Source organism: Squalius cephalus, assembly GCF_949319135.1.
Source record: "Squalius cephalus genome assembly, chromosome: 9".
Classification (NCBI taxonomy): domain Eukaryota; kingdom Metazoa; phylum Chordata; class Actinopteri; order Cypriniformes; family Leuciscidae; genus Squalius; species Squalius cephalus.
Window position 1 is genome coordinate 29,257,767 of NC_137130.1, and position 21,777 is coordinate 29,279,543.

General features: G+C 40.4%; 1 pseudogene across 1 annotated transcript in view; it reads left to right on the forward strand.

The window, feature by feature from the left end:
* Positions 1 to 21,777, forward strand: part of LOC307164513 (interferon-induced very large GTPase 1-like) — a 30,721-nt pseudogene that overhangs the window by 1,731 nt on the left and 7,213 nt on the right. Inside the window, exons 3-6 of the transcript XR_013824081.1 lie at positions 1,029 to 1,061; positions 1,319 to 1,552; positions 12,769 to 12,859; positions 13,155 to 13,219. The product of XR_013824081.1 is annotated as an interferon-induced very large GTPase 1-like (transcript). The remainder of the gene's footprint in view (positions 1 to 1,028; positions 1,062 to 1,318; positions 1,553 to 12,768; positions 12,860 to 13,154; positions 13,220 to 21,777) is intronic.

Consider the following 21,777-nt stretch of genomic DNA (forward strand, 5'->3'; position numbering starts at 1 on the left):
GACAAGCGTCCTTGACAGGAGCATCTTTGCAGCTCAAGTCGGCGGCGGTGTGTACGTACAGTAACGCTCTATCTGTTGACGGCGCTGAGGAAAAAGCTCCCGCCACTGGAAGAAGCGGTCGCCGCCCATTTGTGTCCTGCTGGCAGTTGGAGAGCAAAGGCTGCGCACCCATCTAAGCCGTGCAGAACGTCTTCAGTACTCGCGGATCGTGCATAGCCTACTCCGCCGCTGGCCAGGCTGCTTCTGCTTTACACACCATGGCCGCTCTTTTCTCGAGAAAAGGAGTTTTCCCCATAGCGTTTGCAACGCAATACTCGTTCCCTTATCTCTCACCGAGATTACTAACCGAGTACGTTCTGCCTTCCCTTCCACATGAGTCAGGTAACAAAACTGACAAAAAAAAAATGTATTTCACCCCAATGATAGTAATATTTCATATATTTCTCACATTTTGATCAATAGGCCTATATATATATAGATTTTTTTTATTATACATTTCAAATTTTGCTCTGGACATTTTTTTTTATGTTTGTATTCAACATAGGCATACCTTATTATCTATATTAAAAGTACTGAAATGAATGTATATGTGACAAAAAAAAAAAAAGTCTGTTTATTATTTTGGCCGGTAAAAAATATGCTTGGCTGGTGGATTTTTTCATCTACCAGTCCCCGTGGCAGGTGAGCCAAAAAGTTCATTTCGGAACCGGGGGTGGGGGAGGTGCGGGGTCGCGGGGCAGCAGCGCATTTATCATGGGGGTCGCGGGCTAAAAAGTTTGGGAACAGAGTTCTCAAACCGGTTCCACGGAGGGCCTAGTGTATGCAGGTTTTTGGTCTTTCCCTTCAATTAGTGCCCAATTAAGACCTAGACTACCAGGTGAGGGGAGATCTTAACCAATTAGTGACCTACTCAATCAGTTTGGTTCAAGGTAAAAGAGAAAACCTGCATACACTAGGCCCTCCATGGAACCGGTTTGAGACCACTATGGGGTCGCTGTGTCCATTTATTTTACTGTCTATGCTTACAGGTCACTCCCCCTTGCTCTCTGCTGCGCTACAGGGTAAGGACGAAACATCAACAATATGCTTTACATTGACTATGGCCTGCCCATACTTTGACTATAAGTTATAAGTTATAAATAGCTAGTAAGATGATATAACAGTAACTAACGTTACAGTATTATAAGTAATTATTCTAGTGATATGTAATGCTAAATAAGATTTGCTAGTACATTATTTCAGCAACATGACAAGCCAGTGAATTAGCAGGTTTCAATTGTTGCTTTGCACAGTGCATGACATTTTATCTGTATGCTAGAGTTTTGACACTGAGTCAATGGGCTCCGCCGAGGAATTCACTCCCACAGCGACTTCGACGAGTCAACGGGCGGGGAGAAGAAGAAGCCATGTGCGCGGAGCATCCCTGATTGGGATCAGGGCACGTGGGAGATGGGGCAGAGGTCGCCGAGTGGGTCCAACTCCCGAGCACCTCAGCAGAGAGGACATGGCGCGTGTGGAGAATTTAAGATTAGAGAGGACTGCTTATGAACGTGTAAGTTACTTCAGTTATAAATGTTTTCCATTAGCACATCATAACGTATAATATTTTTCAATTCAATTTTAGGGATAGGATGTGTAGCCATCTGATGTTTGGTTGGTGTTGATGTTATATGCAAAGCACCACCCTGACATCTACAAGAAACCATGCCATACATAATTTGTCAGGCCGGTTTTGAAAATATCTTAGTTGTGTAGTTCTTATAAAATGAAACAAATCAAGCAGGGATACTTACATGTCAAGCAGAAATGTGGCTAACTCTGCATCGGTTTTTAATCCTTTCAGGACACGTAGCTCCCTCCACCTCTGAAAAGCCGCTATGATGGGCTCTGTCTAATTCTTTCTTTTTTGCTTGTTTATCGCCATCGGTCTTTTTCCGTTTACCCGTCTTTGTTGTATGAGCAGGTGCCACTTGAGAAATTGGCAGTTTTGGTTGTTTGTCCGCCATTAGCACAGCTGCAGCACACCGGCAATATTGATTTTGAACGACGGTACGCGCTGTGCAAGAGAGGGGTGTGATCAGCGCGTACACAAGCTTGATTGACACTGCTAAGACATTCCTCCTGGCTCTGATTGGTTGTTTCTGACCGGGAGCGGTGTATTTCTGCAAATGGCAATAGGACCACTGGGAGGAGCCAGAGGAGCTTGATTTTTTCACAGATTATCTGTCTCATATTCTACTGTCAGAACATAATGACAGTTTTAACAAATATGTAAAAAAAATACATTTTTACAAAAGTTACCTACTGCAGCTTTAAATATGTAAATATAGACTTTTATGTTAGATGCGATTAATCGATTTTACAGCCCTACAATATGGGGTTACTACAAATGGGGTTACTTTTTTTCATTCCACTGCACTGCTTTTCCATTATTTTCTATGTAAACACGTGCTAGATGGATATCTTTGACTGTTGCACTCGCATCTTGCATCTTTTGCAGAATCTCACACATGAGATCGAGACCTTGCGCTTTTTTCCCAATCCACTGTCTGTCAACAACAGAACATTTAGATTGTCTTAGCTACGTGTGGGGAAACATTCTTGTGTTACTAGCTGCTAGCTCACTCAGGGGAGGATCTAAGCTAATAGGGTAGAGCCCGTCACCAGTCGTGGGTGTTGGCTACCCTAATGTGACGTCACATTGGGATGCAGACACAAACGACTCAATTGAAGTCACTAGATATGTTTGACTTGACGCGGCGCTGTGCAGACTGATCGGTGTTTGAATTGAAGCAGTACATGCCATTTAGAAATTTTGTCTGACTTGAGATGCCACCGATATCACGTGACTGTGACATATGCCATCAAAGTAACGCAAGATGGATTTGAGAGCAGTCAGCTGGGTCACCCACCAAAGTTTCCTCATTGGCTAGACTCACAGATGACAATGATCACATGTGACAAAATCAGTGGTGACAAGATAATGCTGCACAAAATCATGTTTTTATCACTGTAAATACTCTTTTCATTTAACCTTAATGAAGAAATGAGTTGGCTGTTGATAGCACAATCACATTTATTTGTATTGCCAGTTAAGTTGAAAACCCACCACAGGGTGTCTGTTAAGAGACTGGTCAGTAGATGTCCAATATTTGGGAATAACCCGTTTATTTGTCACCACATTAACTCAGATATGAAAGCAGTTGTCCTTAATTAGGGTGTATAAGTGGGTGTGGTTTTTCTATAGAAACAGAAAATGTAGACAAGTATAAACATACATGATAATAACATTAAGTGTTTAAAACAGGATATGAATATTAACAAAATAAAGAAATTAAATTAATAATGAAAGAAAAACAAACTTGCTTTGTCATAAATTAAATTAAACTGTAAACAGTTTTATCTGCGACACTTAGTTTGTCAGCGGTGCTCTGTCTGGGCTTGTTCCACACACGCGCATTAAGTTGTTTACAACGTCAGAATAACTCAACCGCAGACTTTGACAATTGAAATGCACCAAAAACACATGAAATGTACATAAATGACATCCATATAAACAACTAAGCATTAAGATAACATCCTATATACAGCGCAACATCGTTCTAAAGACGTGACAACCCCTATAATTAACCGTAACGAGCTAATGCACATTATAACAGCAAACGAAAAACTTAAACTGGTCTACACATGATTGCTAGAGATTGAATATAATACACTTACTTTGCATTGACGCACAACACCCATGAAATGAACAAACTATACGTTATTTACAACAGCCAAGTTCAGAGTTAGCATCGGCGCTCCGACAGTATCAACTTTCAACTTCACACTGAGCGCTGTGGGCGGGATGTTCGCTTGCACGTAGATCCGCAAACACTGATTGGCTGCTGTGCTGGAGGCTGTGTGTCGATCAATCTCGGCAAAAGAAAAAGAGTTAAGTCAGAAGGCATTTTATTCTAACTAGTAATGACCTTTTTAACAGCCGCCCCCAGATTCTGGGAAGAGAATCTGTGCAATTATGAAAAGGTCTCTACGTAACAGATTGGTTAACAGTCTTACATTATTCAGGAATGCTAGGCAGTTGTATAATACGAGCTACTGGGCGTGTGTATGTCTTTGCGCCCACCTTAATATTAGCTGTCCTCACTCTGCCATCAGCCCCAGGGAAGACTTCTGACACTCGTCCCACCGGCCAAAGGGCTCGAGGCAACTGTGGGTCAACTATCATCACTGTTGTGCCAACTTGAATATTGGATGTGTCACCTTGCCACTTCTGACGGCTTTGAAGGCCAGGAAGGTAAAACCTCAGAAAGTGTCTCCAGAAGTGGTCTGCGAGAACTTGACTGTGGCGCCATCGCCGCCTGCTTACAAGCTCTGACTCTGGGTATACCACTGGAGGTAGGGAGGAATCCGGCCGCCCCATCAAGAGAGAGTTTGGAGTGATGGGGTCTGGATCAGCAATGTCAGAGGAAGTATAACCCAAGGGTTTAGAGTTTAGAATTCCCTCAATCTCCACCAAAACTGTTTCTAGCACTTCGAAGGTAACTGACTGGGCTCCGATCGTGGCTGTCAGTGCTTGTTTGAGAGAGCGGATTTCTCGTTCCCAGCAACCTCCGAAGTGAGGAGCATTTGGGGGGTTAAAATGGAATTCGATCTGGTGTCTGGCAAGCTGTCCCTGAAGTTCAGGGGCAAGAGCTGCAAATGTTTCTCTGAGTTCCCTTTCTCCTCCCTTGAAATTGGTGCCCTGATCTGATATGAGTTCAAATGGGGTTCCACGTCTGGCAGTAAAGCGTCTGAGGGCCATGAGAAAGGAATCAGCATCAAGGTTATGTAGTATATCGATGTACACTGCTCGAGTGGTTAGGCACTTAAAAATGATACCCCATTTCTTTTCAGTCCTCCTACCAACCTTGACAGCATAAGGGCCGAAACAGTCCATACCCGTTGAATAGAATGCAGGTCGGTATAATCGTAGTCTGGCTGGAGGTAGGTCTGCCATTTTGGGGATCTCTGGATTCTTTCTCAATTTCTGGCACTCTATACATGATCGTTGGTACCGCTTAACAGCTTCCCTACCGCGGAGAATCCAGTACTTGCGGCGAAGTTCAGCAAATACTCTCTCACACCCTGGGTGGTGGAGTTTGGTGTCATAACTTTGTATGATGAGCTGTGTAATTGTGTGCTTTGGATCAAGAACGATTGGGTGTATGGCATCTCGCTCAAGATGGAGGCTGTGACGTAGGCGACCTCCAACTCGAATTAGCTGGGTCTCACTGTCAAGTTCAGGTGCTAAGGCTTTTAAGCGGCTGTTATGAGTGAGAGGTTTACCAGTCCTTAAGTGTTCAAGGTCTAAGGGGAAAGAATCCTGTTGGGATTGTTGTAAAAGAGTGACTTCAGCATCTCTGTAGGCACTGGCTGTCAAACTGCCGGTGGCCGCCCCGTGAGAAGCTGTAGACTCTATCAGCTCTTGGAAAGTTATATGATGATCAATGTTAGGGACTGAAGTGCTGGTTGTGAAGCATGCAAGTGTGCACGAACCTGTCTTGCGCAGCTCATCTCCATCCACATCCACAGGGTGTGGTATTTCAGGCCACGAACTTGGAGAGTCTTTTAAGAATGATGGTCCTTGATACCAGTGTTTGTCTGGACCAAGCTCATTCAAAGACAGTCCCCGTGTGATATCATCAGCCGGGTTACTGGAAGATGGCACGAACCTCCATGTATGCTGCTCTGTGAGATCTTGGATCTCTGCCACCCGGGTGCCAACAAAGACCTTGAATCTACAAGACTCAGACTTGAGCCAGGTAAGGACAGTTGTTGAGTCAGTCCATAAGGTGATGTGATGAATGGGCAAGGTTAACTCAGTACTTACAACTTTGGCCAGTTGAGCGCCAGCTAGCGCAGCACAGAGTTCTAGGCGGGGTATTGATTGCTGTTTTTTTGGCGCTACTTTTGATCTTGCTGTAAGGAAAGAGACCTCCACGTCCCCCTGCTGGTCTTCTGTCCTTAAATAAGCGACTGAACCATATGCCCGTTCAGAGGCATCACAAAAGATGTGTATGTCTCGTTGACTTGTTTCTTTGTCTTTGGCTGGACTGGTGTAAGACCTTGGGAAGGCAATGCACGGTAGAGATGGTAACTCTGCCTCCCACTCTGTCCATGTCTGTAGTAGATCAGGGGGAAGGTTTGGATCATCCCAGTCCCTTTTTTTGTCCCATAAACGTTGGACTATGAGCTTGGCCCTGGTGGTGTATGGAATGAGGTAGCCCAGGGGATCATATTGACTGGCCAGCGTTCGGTAGATGTTACGCATAGTAGTTTCAGCACTCTCTTTGGGACGATACCGGTAGGAAATGGTGTCTGTTTGGTGGTTCCAAAGCAGTCCCAGAGCAGATTCTTGCGTATCTGTTTTGCCATGAGAAATCCAGAGCTCAGTACTGGTTGATTTCAACTCTGAGGGTAGATGGTTTATGGTTGACGGCTGATTACTAGACCACTGTCTCAATTCAAAACCACCATCTGCCAGTAGGATCCTGATTTTGTCAACAAAGCTTTTGGCTTCTTCTGTCGTAGTAAAGCTTTGCAGACAATTGTCGACATAAAAGGACCTCAAGACTGAATGCCTGACATCTTCTCCAGGTTGGCTGTGATCAAGTACATGCTTTTGAAGGGCGTACACTGCGCAACAAGGACTGCAGGTGGTCCCAAAGGGAAGGACATGCCACTCAAAAACACTAGGTTGTTCCTGTACCTTGAGATCTCTCCAGAGAAAACGCAGTAGTGGTCTGTCCTCTGGGAGCAACCTGACCTGGTGGAACATCCCACGTATATCACTGCTGACTGCAATGGAGTGTTCCCGGAATCTGAGCAGAACAGCGAGTAGAGACGGTCCCAGTACTGGTCCAGGGAGCAACAGTTCGTTGAGATTTTGGCCCTGATGTTGGAATGAACAATTAAAAACTACTCGGTTTTTCCCGTTGTGATGGACCATATGGTGTGGGATGTACCATGAGGAATCAGAGTCCTGTTCAGAGTGCTGTTTCAGCTTTACAGCATAGCCTGCTTGTTCCAATTTATGGATCTCTGCTGAGTAAGCAGCTGCTTGTTCTGAATTTTTCGCCAATCGCTTCTCAGTAGCTCTGAGCTGTGAAATCACTGCCTGTTTGGGAGCATTGAGCGGTGGCATGTTTTTGACTCGCAAAAGAGGGGTGGCATATCTCTTTACCCCATCTACCTCAACCCTGACTGTTTTTTTCATCCAGGAGCGCTATTGCCTCATGGTCTTGTCTGGATCTGGTACTGTTTTTTTCATTTCGCCAAGGAAGCACATCCATTTGCCACAGTCTTTCAACATGCTTATAAAGATCTGTTGCGGGAGATGAAGCTGCAATGAAGAAACAGTGTTGTTCATTGGTCTCCCTCTGAAGATGCTGCACAGGACCCTGCAGTGTCCAGCCAAGCCGTGTCTTGATGGCAGCAGGACCTCCTGGTGGACCAAAGCGGACAGGCTCTACTGGAGCAATGAGATGAGGATAGTCTGAACCAATAAGTAGCACAGGGCGGACATTGTCCAGATTGCGCAATGGGAGCCCACCCAAGTGTTGATATTTCTCCCTCAGTGCTCTGACTGGATGCGTATGTTCAGCCAGGCTCAGCTGCTGGGCCGTAAATGCACCTTTAATATGGAACATCTTTTTGGGCTGTGATAGTGGGGAGATAAAGAATGACACCGCTGCACCACTAAGGACCTGGAGCTCTTGCCTGACTGTGCGGAGTGGTAGGTCTTCTGGTTTACCTTTGAGACCAAGCTGCTGAGCAGCACTGTGTAGAAGAATGGTTCTTTCTGACCCGTCATCTTGAATGGCATATGCAGTCATGCATTGTTTTCCATTCCTGAGGATTACTTCACTAATCTTCAGTAGGACTTTTCGGCTGGCAGGAGGCTTTCGTATGAGAAGAATCTCATTCATGGTATTCAAAAGACAGGAATTGGTAGTTGTAGTAGCAGCTTCACTTTGCACAGTCTGCGATCTCTCAGCACTTCTCACTGTAATGTCATGAAGAACTAGCAAATGTCGGCTGTTGCACTGCTTGCAGCGCATCTTCAGACTGCATTCCGTTGCTTGATGGTTCCTGCCACATCGCCAACACCGACTGTTTTCCTTGACCCAATTACGCTTCTGATCTGTAGTGAGTTGCTTGAAATTTGAACAGTTATTCAAGGAGTGCTTAGTATGATCGCAGTAAGGGCAGTAAGGCTTTGATACAGCTTTCCAGGTAGGAGATGGTGTTGTTGTGCCAAGCAGAGCTTTCTCTGTGTTGAGAAGAATGTTGGTATTCTTACGAGAAAACTTGGGGTCTTTGACTATCTCTCTGGTCTGTGCAGTAGGCCCTCTACGTTGGCTGGTTACAAATTTCGACATGTCATCCTGTACTTGGATTTCGTACTCCAACCATTCAGAAAGATCCAGAAGTGTTGGAATCGGAACACTGTGTGGATGTGCAAACCGGCGAAAACTTGACCTGAGATCATGAGGCAATTTTCCTAATAATCTGGAGACATGAGAGCCACACTGCAATTCAAAGGTGCCCTTCCTTCCGAGTTGCCCCAGCATGCCAACGAGTGACCGAACTTTAAGTGCAAACAGTCTGAAGGCTTTTATGTCCCCGCTGCTGATATTTGGGCCATCCATGAGTTCTGCTATTCGTTGTAATGCAAGCTGGTGTGGCTGACCATACTGTTGGTCCAGAGCGTCCATCGTTCTTGTGAAGGGGTATTGAGAATGGCTGTAAGAATCAGCGATGAGTAACGCCTCTTCTAGCTTGAGATGGTCTGTGAGAATCTGAAATTTAAACCTCTCTGTGGCATTAGCAGGGAGTGTGTTCTCTAAGGCAATCTTCAAACGTGAGAACTCTCTCGGGTTTGGATGTACAAAGTCTGGTATGGAGGGAGTAGGGCCTCTGTACATTGACTCTGGTTCAAACTGACGCACTTTACTCTGTGAGCTAGGGGCCATTCGGTGACGCCATGCAGAATCATAAGGTGTAGAGGTTGCACACTCTCTCTCATATGGGGGGTGATAATCTCGTTCAGGGTGGTAAAATTCCTCCTCCTTTGGGATCTCCCAACTGGGTGGCGAGGGACATGGAATGTCATAGAGGGAGTAATCTTTGTCTTTGAGATCAGCCACAGAAGCGGGAAAATGTTCATGATCTGAGTTAGTATCACGTTGTCTGAAGCGTGGTGCTGGCATAGGCCTAAAACTTCTCTCAGCTGACTGCATGTTCTTTCCGCGACGTGGTGCAGGAATAGGCTGGCTAGTGAATGGTTGACGTGCAGGAATAACAGATGGTAGGGGTTGAGCTACATGCTGTTGTTGTTCTACCTGAATCTGTAGCTGCTGCATCTGACGCTTAAGTTGAGAGAGCTCTTGAGCATATTGCTGATTTGTCTGCCGCAGTGCATCCCTTTCCTGCTGGATCAGATCAACAGTGCGAAACACGTTCTTATCTGCATGATGGAGATTCATATTTCGTCGCTTAAAACTGTCATTCTCAGACCTGCTTAGTTCAGTGTCGGACCATTCTTCTGAACTATGGGGCTCATCACATGTGATCTGCACCGGACTGAATGCCGTTGCACCCTTCTGTTGGTCTTCACCCTCTGACAGATTGGAGGGTATCTGAGTGTGTGGTGACACGGGTTCGGGATACAGGAGCTTAGGCAGGGAGAAACCAGTAAGATCATAATCTTCATACCGGGCGGGAAGGGCAGTCTTCCTTCTGACACGCCCAGTTGGCTCATCTTCTGCATGTGCTGACATCTTATAAACCTGCAGCAAGTTTCACTCCGGCTCGAAGGACCATGAAGAAATGAGTTGGCTGTTGATAGCACAATCACATTTATTTGTATTGCCAGTTAAGTTAAAAACCCACCACAGGGTGTCTGTTAAGAGACTGGTCAGTAGATGTCCAATATTTGGGAATAACCCGTTTATTTGTCACCACATTAACTCAGATATGAAAGCAGTTGTCCTTAATTAGGGTGTATAAGTGGGTGTGGTTTTTCTATAGAAACAGAAAATGTAGACAAGTATAAACATACATGATAATAACATTAAGTGTTTAAAACAGGATATGAATATTAACAAAATAAAGAAATTAAATTAATAATGAAAGAAAAACAAACTTGCTTTGTCATAAATTAAATTAAACTGTAAACAGTTTTATCTGCGACACTTAGTTTGTCAGCGGTGCTCTGTCTGGGCTTGTTCCACACACGCGCATTAAGTTGTTTACAACGTCAGAATAACTCAACCGCAGACTTTGACAATTGAAATGCACCAAAAACACATGAAATGTACATAAATGACATCCATATAAACAACTAAGCATTAAGATAACATCCTATATACAGCGCAACATCGTTCTAAAGACGTGACAACCCCTATAATTAACCGTAACGAGCTAATGCACATTATAACAGCAAACGAAAAACTTAAACTGGTCTACACATGATTGCTAGAGATTGAATATAATACACTTACTTTGCATTGACGCACAACACCCATGAAATGAACAAACTATACGTTATTTACAACAGCCAAGTTCAGAGTTAGCATCGGCGCTCCGACAGTATCAACTTTCAACTTCACACTGAGCGCTGTGGGCGGGATGTTCGCTTGCACGTAGATCCGCAAACACTGATTGGCTGCTGTGCTGGAGGCTGTGTGTCGATCAATCTCGGCAAAAGAAAAAGAGTTAAGTCAGAAGGCATTTTATTCTAACTAGTAATGACCTTTTTAACACTTAATATTATATTGTCATATTTCACAGCTATGTGGAATACTTGATTCTGATTGGTCTGTGTATTTGACAAATATTGCATCTAATCCATTTCATCTGTGATAAAGTACACAAACACTGCATAATTCCCAGTATGGGAAGCAGAAAGTGTCCGACTTAATGTCTCCGTTTTCAACTCCTCCCTGCCTCCAAGCAGATCGATTGGAAAAACAATCGGAGAGGTTGGATTTTGACCATACAGTGCATCCGGATAGTATTCACAGCGCTTCACCTTTTCTACATTTTGTTATGTTACAGCCTTGTACCAAAATGGATTAAATTCATTATTTTCCTCAAAATTCTACAAACAATACCCCAAAATGACAACGTGAAAGAAGTTTGTTTGAAATCTTTGCAAATTTATTAAAAAAAAAAAAAAAATCACATATACATAAGTATTCACAGCTTTTGCCATGACACTCAAAATTAAGCTCAGGTGTTTCTACAAGTTGGTTGGAGTCCACCTGTGATAAATTCAGTTGATTGGACATGATTTGGAATGGCACCCACCTGTCTATATAAGGTCCCACAGTTAACAGTGCATGTCAGAGCACAAACCAAGCCATGAAGTCCAAGGATTTGTCTGTAGACCGCCAAGACAGGATTGTACCGAGGCACAGATCTGGGGAAGGCTACAGAAAAAAATCTGCAGCATTGAAGGTCCCAATGAGCACAGTGGCCTCCATCATCTGTAAATGGAAGAAGTTTGGAACCACCAGGACTTTTCCTAGAGCTGGTCGTCCGGCCAAACTGAGCGATCTTGGGAGAAGTCACGGAGTCAGGCAGGTGACCAAGAACCCGATGGTCATTCTGACAGAGCTCCAGCATTTCTCTGTGGAGAGAGGAGAACCTTCCAGAAGAACAACCATCTCTGCAGCACTCCACCAATCAGGCCTGTATGGTAGAGTGGCCAGACAGAAGCCACTCCTCAGTAAAAGGCACATGACAGAATATGTAATATTCTGAATGTTCCAATCCAATATGATTTCTGACCTATAATGCTGCCTCATCATAATCATACACTGTTCATTCGTTGGCCAGAGGAGAACTGTTTTACTAAATATTTAAAATAAAAGGATTACAATGTAAAAGATTATTATTGTGTACATAAAGATATGGTGGAATCCGGCTTGTCCCGTAGATGGTTATGCACTTTTACCTCACACACGAGCAGTTCCGTTTGCAGTCTTTCCACTATCAAATTCCGTCATGTAAATAGTGAATCTGCCATGGCGCGAGTGCAACTGTCATTTAAAGGGAATGGTAGATGAATTCTGATTGGTTGAACACAAGTAAATCCCAAAACACACCCATTACTCATTAAGAGAATAGGGACAACCCTTTTAGACCATGCGCCGGGCGTGCCGACCATTTTTCCCGCTGTTAAACTAGCAAAAGTGGATTCGGACTAATGTGAACTTGCGCCATGCGCTTTAGACCATTCGCTTAGATCGTTAAAAGAGGGCCCTAATTCTGTCAGTGTATATCCAGGTGGCATGGCCAAATTTTGATTGTAACAGCCATTTGGGTGATGCCAAGTCAAAATCATGAAGTCATGAAGCAATGCTGCTTTCTTGTTCATTGAACACACATTTAATTGGAAGTTACATTGTTGCTGCACTTCTTAGAAGACTGAGGTAATACAGATGGCATGGGGATTAAAGTTTCCTGAAACCCTATACGAGTAAAGCACATTTATACCAGCAGGCGAAGCATGTAAACCTAGACGAGAGCCACTATGTGAATATCTTGCACAGAGTTCTTTGAGCAGTTGCAGCAATTGTGGCAATAGTAAGCTTGTTCACCTGTAAGGTCAGTTGTTCAGAAAAATACAGAGAAATCAAATGATGTTCTGTTCAAATACTCTTGCACACATAAAAGACTTGGAGAGTTTGAAAAATATCTTAATGTATTTTTCTTCAGGATGGTCAAGCAGACATGAGTGAAGCACCTGAACCATCATTCAGATGTATTCATCATTCATCATCCTCGGATTCATTATTCAGCAGAATGGGTAAGGAAACAACAATATTGCTTATAATAAGACTCTTATGTTGCGGTGTATTGATGTTTAACAAAAGTTCTTTGGTGTTTAATCTAGATCACATATTTCCCAATTTAAAGGAGAACTCCGGTCAATTTTAACATTGAGCTAATTTTTTTTGTAAATTTGGAGTGTTGTCAGTACAGAGAACAACGACAATATTCTCTGATGACTGGCAATTTGAAACGTTCACCATCAGGATAAGCTCTATTCTAATAAGCTGAAGAAACATTATTGCAAGTGAATTTTTATTGTGTTTCAAAAGATGAACCTTCAATCAATAAAGAAACAAGGGAGTCCACTACAAGAGAAATGGGAGAAAAACAAGGGGTAAGAGCTGAGTTATGTGCAGATTTATTTGTATTTGTATTTAACCCTCTGATTATCTTCAATTGGGCCGACACTAGTTATCTTTGGGATCTCCAGGGACCCCAGACAATAACATTTAATTTTGTAACAGAATAATAGTTTTTTTTTTTTACAAATGTAATTTTTACTCCGTTTATTAATGTTTTTACTCAACTTTTGTGCAGTTTTTGGAGGATTTATGATCTTTTATATTTCTATAAATAAATAAATAAATATTTATTTAAATAGGCTTTTTACAAAAAAATGCATTTTATGTAAAATTCACTTTATAAAAGACCCATATTTCTAACTTTCATTCATGGAGATAACATGGATAATTTTACATGGTTTAATGTAAGATTTTTGCCAATTTAAAAAAAAAAAAAATCACTTTAACCACTAGATGGCTATAGAGCTCCACTATATGCTATTTGCTATTTAACTAACCAAAAGATATCTTTTCACAAGTTGTATTCAGTTGGATTCATAACTAAATATTATAAAATCACAATTATAACAAAACAAAAAGTACTTTTTGTCAAAGTTTAGCATTTTTTTGTACTGAAAAAAGTTTTTCAATAATGTTACATTATGATTGGAATCAAATCTGAACAATATGTTACAAAGAGAAATGTTGTAGTCTTTAGATTTGATCATTTATTTCAATCATCTGTTTTTAATATAATTCTACAATTTAAATCAACATTTCAGTTACTAACTGGAACAGAACAAAAATTAACAGAAATGAACAGTTATATTACATATTGAGTAAAAATACATGACATGAACATCAAAATGCAATGAACTCTTTGATCCTGGTATTTGAACTGTGTGTGTGTGTGTGTGTGTGTGTGTGTGCTAAATTGTTTTGTCTCATCCTTTCATCTCTCTCGCACTCTCTCTCCCTCCCTCTGTGTGTGTGTGTATGTGCACATGTGTCAGTGTAACCAATTTATATTTGTGGTGGTTCGGCATTTTGATTTATTTTTTGGACAAATTATAAGAGAGTCGTTGTTTTATACCCTCGTGTGTGTGTGTGTGTGTGTGTGTGTGTGTGTGGTGAGCATAATTTTGCATTGTGGATGTTGTTTGCATTGTTGGAAGTGTTGGATTTATTTATGTCTATGTGTTCTGCGTTGTTTCTGATTTTGATGATGAATTTTGTATATTTCCTATGCGGGGTCTCTAGGGACCCCGAAGACAACTAGTGTCACTATTTTTTTCACGCTAACATAAAAACAGATATCATTCCAATTTTTTTTTTTCTTTTTTTGTAGATCTAGAAAGTGTTGAGAGCCGTAGAAAGTTCCATACCATTTGGACAAAGATAATTTTTTTTTTTTTTTTTTTTTTTATTTGAGCAAGAGTAATTTGCGGGTTAAAAAGACCCCGAAGATAACCAAAGGGTTAATTAGTATTTGCTGCTTGATAGTTACAGCCTCCAATTATTCCTGTTTTCATGGTAAAATTTAATTTACAATCTGAATGGTAACATCCACTTATCCCATAAAAAATGCTTTATAACTTTGGTCCATGTAAATTTTTCCTTTTCTTTGCTTCTGCTGCTGGTAACCAAGGCTGAGCTTTATTATTTTATTCTGCCAGCTTCATGGAATATCATATTTTTTTTCTTTGCATGACTGGGCCTCTGAGACATGCAGAACATGGAAACTTCTTTAAAAAAAAAAGTATTTTTGCAGTTTAATATTCACAGACACTAGTCCACATCACAATTTGATCATAGGGCCCTAGATGGTATTGCCCTGTTAAAGAGTGGGTTATTAATTGTTGTTTTATAAAGTTATAACCATTAGTAAGAAGGGTATGCAGTTAATAAGGGTTCCCTCCCAGTACACTTTATATAGTGCTCTTCTTGTTGAACAATGGCATATATTTTGTTGGCCACTGAATAAATTATTGTTTTAGTTATGCACTGTATGGTGGTATTTAAAAAATACATATCATACACGAAATTAAAAACCACCCAGCACTGGTAACCTTTGAAGGATTTCATGACTTAAAATGTGGGCTTTTTCAAATTTGCATTTAGCTTTTAGTATAAGGAGAAAGGGAAATGAAAACAAAAAAGATTTTAAAACATGGATTGTAATAACTTTTGGTGTGTTAAATGAACACTGCTCAGTGTCCACACATACAGAGTGTTAAAGTAACACTGAAGCAGTGTTAAAGTTATGAGATAATTTATTAATTCCAACCACAGCCTTAAGATAAAAGAAAACATTAAATTTCTCAAGATCTCAGCAGAGGATGATCAAACAACTCCACAAACAGCATTGACAGTTTCACTTATTACTAACCAGTTTGACGTTTATTTATGTTATTTCACATATGAAATCAGTTTCATTTGAAGTCATCATGATGGTGATCAGTGTTTGCTCTTAACTCGACTTTTTAACATCAATTTTCTCTGGCAACTGTAACTGTGCGTTTAAAAGGCACATCTGTTATGGTAAAAAAAAAAAGCCCAAAAAAGGTGAGATTCAGTGATGATGTTTCATAAAGTGGTCTGATTCGCTAATCTTTTCTAGAGTTTAATCTCTTATTATTTGTGTGATGTCCCTAGTAAAAAAACAAACAAAAAAAACAGTATACTTAAGCACACTTTATTCAGTAAAATGTGTTGGTAGTGCATAATAAATTGGTATACTTCAAGTCTGCTCAAGTGGAACAACTAATTTTGTACTTGATGCACTTTAGTTGTTTGAAAGTATGCTGTGATCCAACTAAAAATTGCTGTAAAATTTACAGCAACTTTCTGGCAATTTTGGTTGCCAGTAGGCCTGTACATTTGAATCATCAACTACAATTATACTGTAAAATTATACAGCACACCTGTAAAAGCAGCAAAACAAGAGCAGCTGTGAATTTACAGTTCTTTACTGTAATCTTTACAGTATGTTACTGTTATTAATAATGGACTGAATTAAAACCTGAGATAACTCATTTCATTTGAGGAAATGAATTGGTCAATTGTCATTAAATATTTATACTGTGAGCTTATTTAATTTGAGTTCATTAAGAAAAAGACTTAAATGAGTTAACTAGAAACATCAATTTAACTAAATCCTGTTAGTTAACAACAGGAAACACGCATGAGATGAAGAATTTAACTAAAAGATCATCAATGCATCAGCAACTACACAGTCGGTGCCTTTAAATAAAGCAACATGCAGCGTAAGTGTTTTTCTGCTCATCCTGGACTGAAGCACACAGGCTCTGCTCTTCAGCACAATGGTGGCCCACAAAACTCAACAGAAACCCTTTAAATCCCAACAGAACATTAAACACTAACAGATCTCCACTATATCATTTTGTGCAAAAACATATAAAATCACATAAAGTAATTCACAGAATTTTACATTTTTTGTTTAGTAAATTTGACTGTGAGATGTTATAGTAATCAACTGACTTCCTGCCACAGTCTTAGATGAAATCAACTGAAGATAAAAGAAGACATTAAATCTCTGAAGATCTCAGCAGAGGAGGATTAAACAACTCCACAAACAGCATTACCAGCTTCACTTATTACGAACCAGATTGACTTTATTTCTGTCATAATCAGAAGTACTTATTGAGAAATAACAGAGGTTTAGATGTTGATGATGTATTGAAAATATTTCATTTGAAGTTACCATGATCGTGATCAGTGTTTACTTTAGTTGGGTTCTTGACTCTTGATTGTTTTAACTTTAGTTTTTCTCTGGCTGCTATAAACCATGCTGTCTTTATAAGACACATTTGTTATGGCAATAAAAGCCGAGGAAAAATATGATCAGGGGCTCGTTCTTCGTACGTCGCTAACTCAGTTAGCTGGATTTGATTGTTGACGATTTGGCATGATCTTGGATTGTTTGGTTCTTCGACGCTCATCCTGGACTTGCTGTCATAGCAACAGGTGCGCAAACTTAAACCTGCTCGGGAGCAGGCTTATTTCATGTAAACAGGATTAGATCGCGGCTTCATAAGCGGAGCTGATACGGGAAGTCTAGGGCAGCGCGACAGTGCACTTTCTGAGATATATATTTTTTCTCGTGACTCGTGAGATTGTCGTTTACATTATTAATTTGTTGGAAACGCACATTTATTTTCGACTTGTCGGAGTCGGGCTTTAACTACAGCACAAACTGTACCCTAAGATTATTTGCGAGTGGCTCTTTCCTTTACACTATTGGAGATGTGGAGAACTTGATGGAAAGTGCTGTCTGTCGTGTCGTTCGGAGTTTACCTGGCGCTTTTAGGTTTAAAAAACAGTTTTAAGTTTTTTTAAAGCATTTTTTTTTTTTATGCTATAATAATTTTTTTATGAGGATCATGCAATCATGACCATGCCGATTACAGTAGCCTATATGCCACTCAGGCTTAAAGGGATATATACTCCACTTTAAAAATCTGTCATCATATAGCCCTACTCACCCTCATGTTGTTTCAAACCTGTATGAATTTCTTACTTCTGCTGAACAGGAAGGAAGATATTTAGAAGAATATCAGTAACCAGACAGTTTCTGGTTTCATTGACTTCCATAGTAGGAAAAAATATATACTATGGAAGTCAATGAGACCAGAAACTGTCTGGTTACTGATATTCTTCTAAATATCTTCCTTTGTTCAGCAGAAGAAAGAAATTCATAAAGGATTGAAACAACATGAGGGTATATGATGACAGAATTTTCATTTTAAAGTGGAGGCTGCCATCAAGGCCTCAATGAAGGGGATTATGTGAACAGAAAGGGGGTTCACAATGTAAATGTGCAGCCCAGTTACTATTGTGATTCTTAATATTCCAGATTATATCAAATAAAAAAAGGCATTTGACTAAAATCTTTCATATCACAATTGTGAAAGAAAAATGGCCAGGATCTGTGCATGACTTAAGAATTTTCAGAGATTCACATTTATGCACATTATTTGAAAGTGGTAAGAAAAGTTCCACAATTAAATATCAAGCTCACTGTATTACATACACTTATGCTGATCCTATTAGAACTGCATTTTTTCATAGGTGATTATGACATGTTCCTGCAGACAGGTGTTTTATGACCCCATTCCCTGACCCAAACCAATGCAGCTCTAGCAGGACAAGGGCACACAATGAAATGAACTTTGGCTAAAGGGAGGATTTCAGTGTCTGAAGAAGTCTGAGGGTTGCACACCTGACAGGGCCTGTGACATTGCTGCATGTGCCATATTAAAAAAACACTTTTCATTAAATGTTTAATAAAAGACACATATGCTTAGTTCCTTGAGTTTTATTTCAATTGTTCTTTGTAAAGAAAAGCCAGTGATCAAGTGCCTGCAACAACAGATATTAGACACATGCCTCATGCAACAAATAAAAAGGAAAAGTTGTCTATACACTGCCCAGCTGTAGGCCTATGTCTCCTCTGTCTGTGCAGACTCTTCTGTAGGCCTTTCTGTAGATGTGGAATCCTGCTACTTATATTGCAGCCATAAAGCATACAAGTATAAATGAAGTAAAGTTATTTATGCACTTGCAGGTAGGCTAGTTCCTCCATATGACAGTTATCTGAGAGGGTTTATTCACTGTCCAGTGCAATGGAAACAAATGGACATTACAAAGTCTTATACTTTCTTTCCTTTGGAAAGTTATAAAATGTCCACTTACTGCACATATTTCAGCCACTATACTTTCTTGGGAACAGATACAAGTGTTGGTGTATCATGTAAAAGTGCACAAAAGAGGAAAACACAATGTCATTACAATGAACTACACTCGGGAAAAATGTGATCAATAACTCATGGCAAAATATTTTTACATAAACATAAGTTTATCAGTTTTCACTTTCACAAGTCAAAGCAATTCATCATTACTCAAGATTTAACAGTTGAAATTACTATACAGCCTTAATTTAATGCAGCAAAAATTATTTTACAGTGTAAGACTAAGATCTTTTCTTTTTTTCTCAGCCTTTTTCTTGGTTGCTTTTATAAACAGACAACCATTTATTTAACAGTGCCTTTTATAAAAGAGACTATAATATTAAATTTCCATAATGTAGAATATTTTTGTACTTCACTTTTATTGTTCCCATGTTCTAGTGTGGTGACTCTGACATTACAATGAACAAAGTAATTATGCAATTATTAAAATACAAAAATATAGGTGATATTAAGTAATAAAAACATCTATGGCCACTTCTAACGGATTTCAATTGTCTGCTACTTTTTGCCAGCCCTCTCTCCTGGCTTTTGCAGACTTTGAGGTGTTCCCTGGCGTTTTGATTAAACATTAAAATTCCGAATAAACTTCGACTATTAGTTCTTGCTCTGCTGAGGAGAAAAACTGAGCGCGCTCTTTGGCCACGCTGAGCAGCCAATAGCAGCGTTGCTGATCAATGTTTCTACTATCGAGACATATCCCCTTTTAAACCAGCGCATGAACGCGCAATTATCTCAGATAACTCAATCCAGCTATACTAATCATAAACAACAGGTGAGTTCGAAGAACCCAATTAGCCGGATCATGATTAGCACGATGATATCATCTTGGATGTGTCATTTGATCTCGGATGTAATAAGCAACGTACGAAGAACGAGCCCCAGGTGTTGATGGTTGTGATGTTGCCTGGCCTTATCAACATCTACTGGCCTGATCCGCTGGTCTTGACGTCTATTCTCTGATTATGAAGGTGAGGTGGTATAGATTTCACCTTATTGATTGTAGTAGTCCTTTGATTCTACAGCATGATGTTCAGTTGTGATATAATCAGGTAATTTGGGTTTTAAATATAAGTTATTGTGTCTGTTGAACACACACATATATCAAGAATCAGCATATGAACCTCAACAATGGTGACAAATAAAATATTCAGATAAACAGATCAACTCTGAATATCACAAATCAAGCTACTAAAAAGTCACATCAAAAACAACAACAACAAAAATAAGTGCTAAAGTGGAACTAACTTCAAGTCTCATTAAAATACACGTTATCCATGCTAGTAGTACTTGTACATTGAGAGCATTGGAAATGTATTAATATTTATAATCCCCTTACAGTGGCCAACACACCAGGATTGAACATTTGCTTTATACTAACATTCTATAGAAATTCCCTATAGTATACCAACAATTCACTTATCTTGTGGATGTAGGATACACAATTAACATCTAGATTCAAACCCGTGTCCCTTCCGTACAAAGGATTCGATTAGGCATTCAGTCTTTGGAGATCAAAGAGGGAGCCATCTCTTAAAGATGGGTACCACTGTGGCATCTTTGATTTCTTTTGGCATGGTTTCCTCACCCCAGATGTTGGTCAGGATGCTGAGGAATGCGCAGAGCATTTCCGGGTTTGCCAGAGACACCATCTATACCAGCTGCTTTGCCACTGCTTGTCTGATTGATCCTCCAGATTTGGGGGCAGGTCAAGGTTATTCAGAAAAGGCTTTTGTGGGATGGAATACAAAGCTGAGGGGTCAACTTTAGAAGGAACTTTAGCAAGTCAGAGAAATGTTCCCTCCATCGATTATGTTTGCTTTGTCTTTTAGAAGGATGTTATCATCAGCAGAGAGTGCATGATCTTGAAGGGCCATAGACTGCCTTAAAGGGCACCTATTATGACTCTTTTCACAAGATGTAAAATAAGTCTCTGATGTCCCCAGAGTATGTATGTGAAGTTTTAGCTCAAAATACCCAACAGATCATTTTTTACAGCATGTTTAAATTGTAATTTTTTGGGGCTCAGACAAACGTGCTGTTTTAGTGTGTGCCCTTTAAATGCAAATTAACTGCTGCTGCACGGCACAGGGGGCGGAGCCTCACGAGCTTGCGCTCAGAGTCAGGACAATCTCATCTGATAATATCAGAACAGAAACTCTCAGTTGCGGTGTTCATTTCGACTCGGAGTCGGACAATAATGCACAGAGCCAGAGAATATATGCTGTATGGACATAGAACAGGTATAGTTTAGTTTAATTATGGTTATAACTTATTTGTCATCTGCTTTTATCCACTAATACAAGCCTGCTGTAGCAAAACCCGTCCGAGTGATGACCAAAATATACTGACGAGTTCAGTGAAGTTTATTGTACATCACACAAAAGATGAGCGTTAGTTTTACTCCAGAGAATCTCTGTAAGAGCTGAATAAACATAGTATAAAAAGTGTGCATTAAAGTCTTATCCATAAACTCTCTCTCTCTCCCTTTCATTATCAACAACATACACAACCAAGTACACAAAACACTCGTTACAACTAACAGTAAACAAATATACACACCTTTTCAGTGGGTGCTAAATAAACTGGTAAACCTTATATTGGAAAAATGACTCGAAGAGCTGTCATAAAGAGCGCGCTCGCACTTTCATTTCTTCCGTGTCCAGTCACGTTAGGCCTGTGGCTCCGGAGAGTGTAAGCTTGATCACAAACAGTACAGATCCATCCTTGAGTAACAACGGGAGTAAATGAAGACTGCTAGGAGAGCAATCGCTTAGGAGACATTCTTGTCTACAGCTGCTCAAGCGTCGAACAATGGCGGACTCTGTGTCCAGCTCACTCAG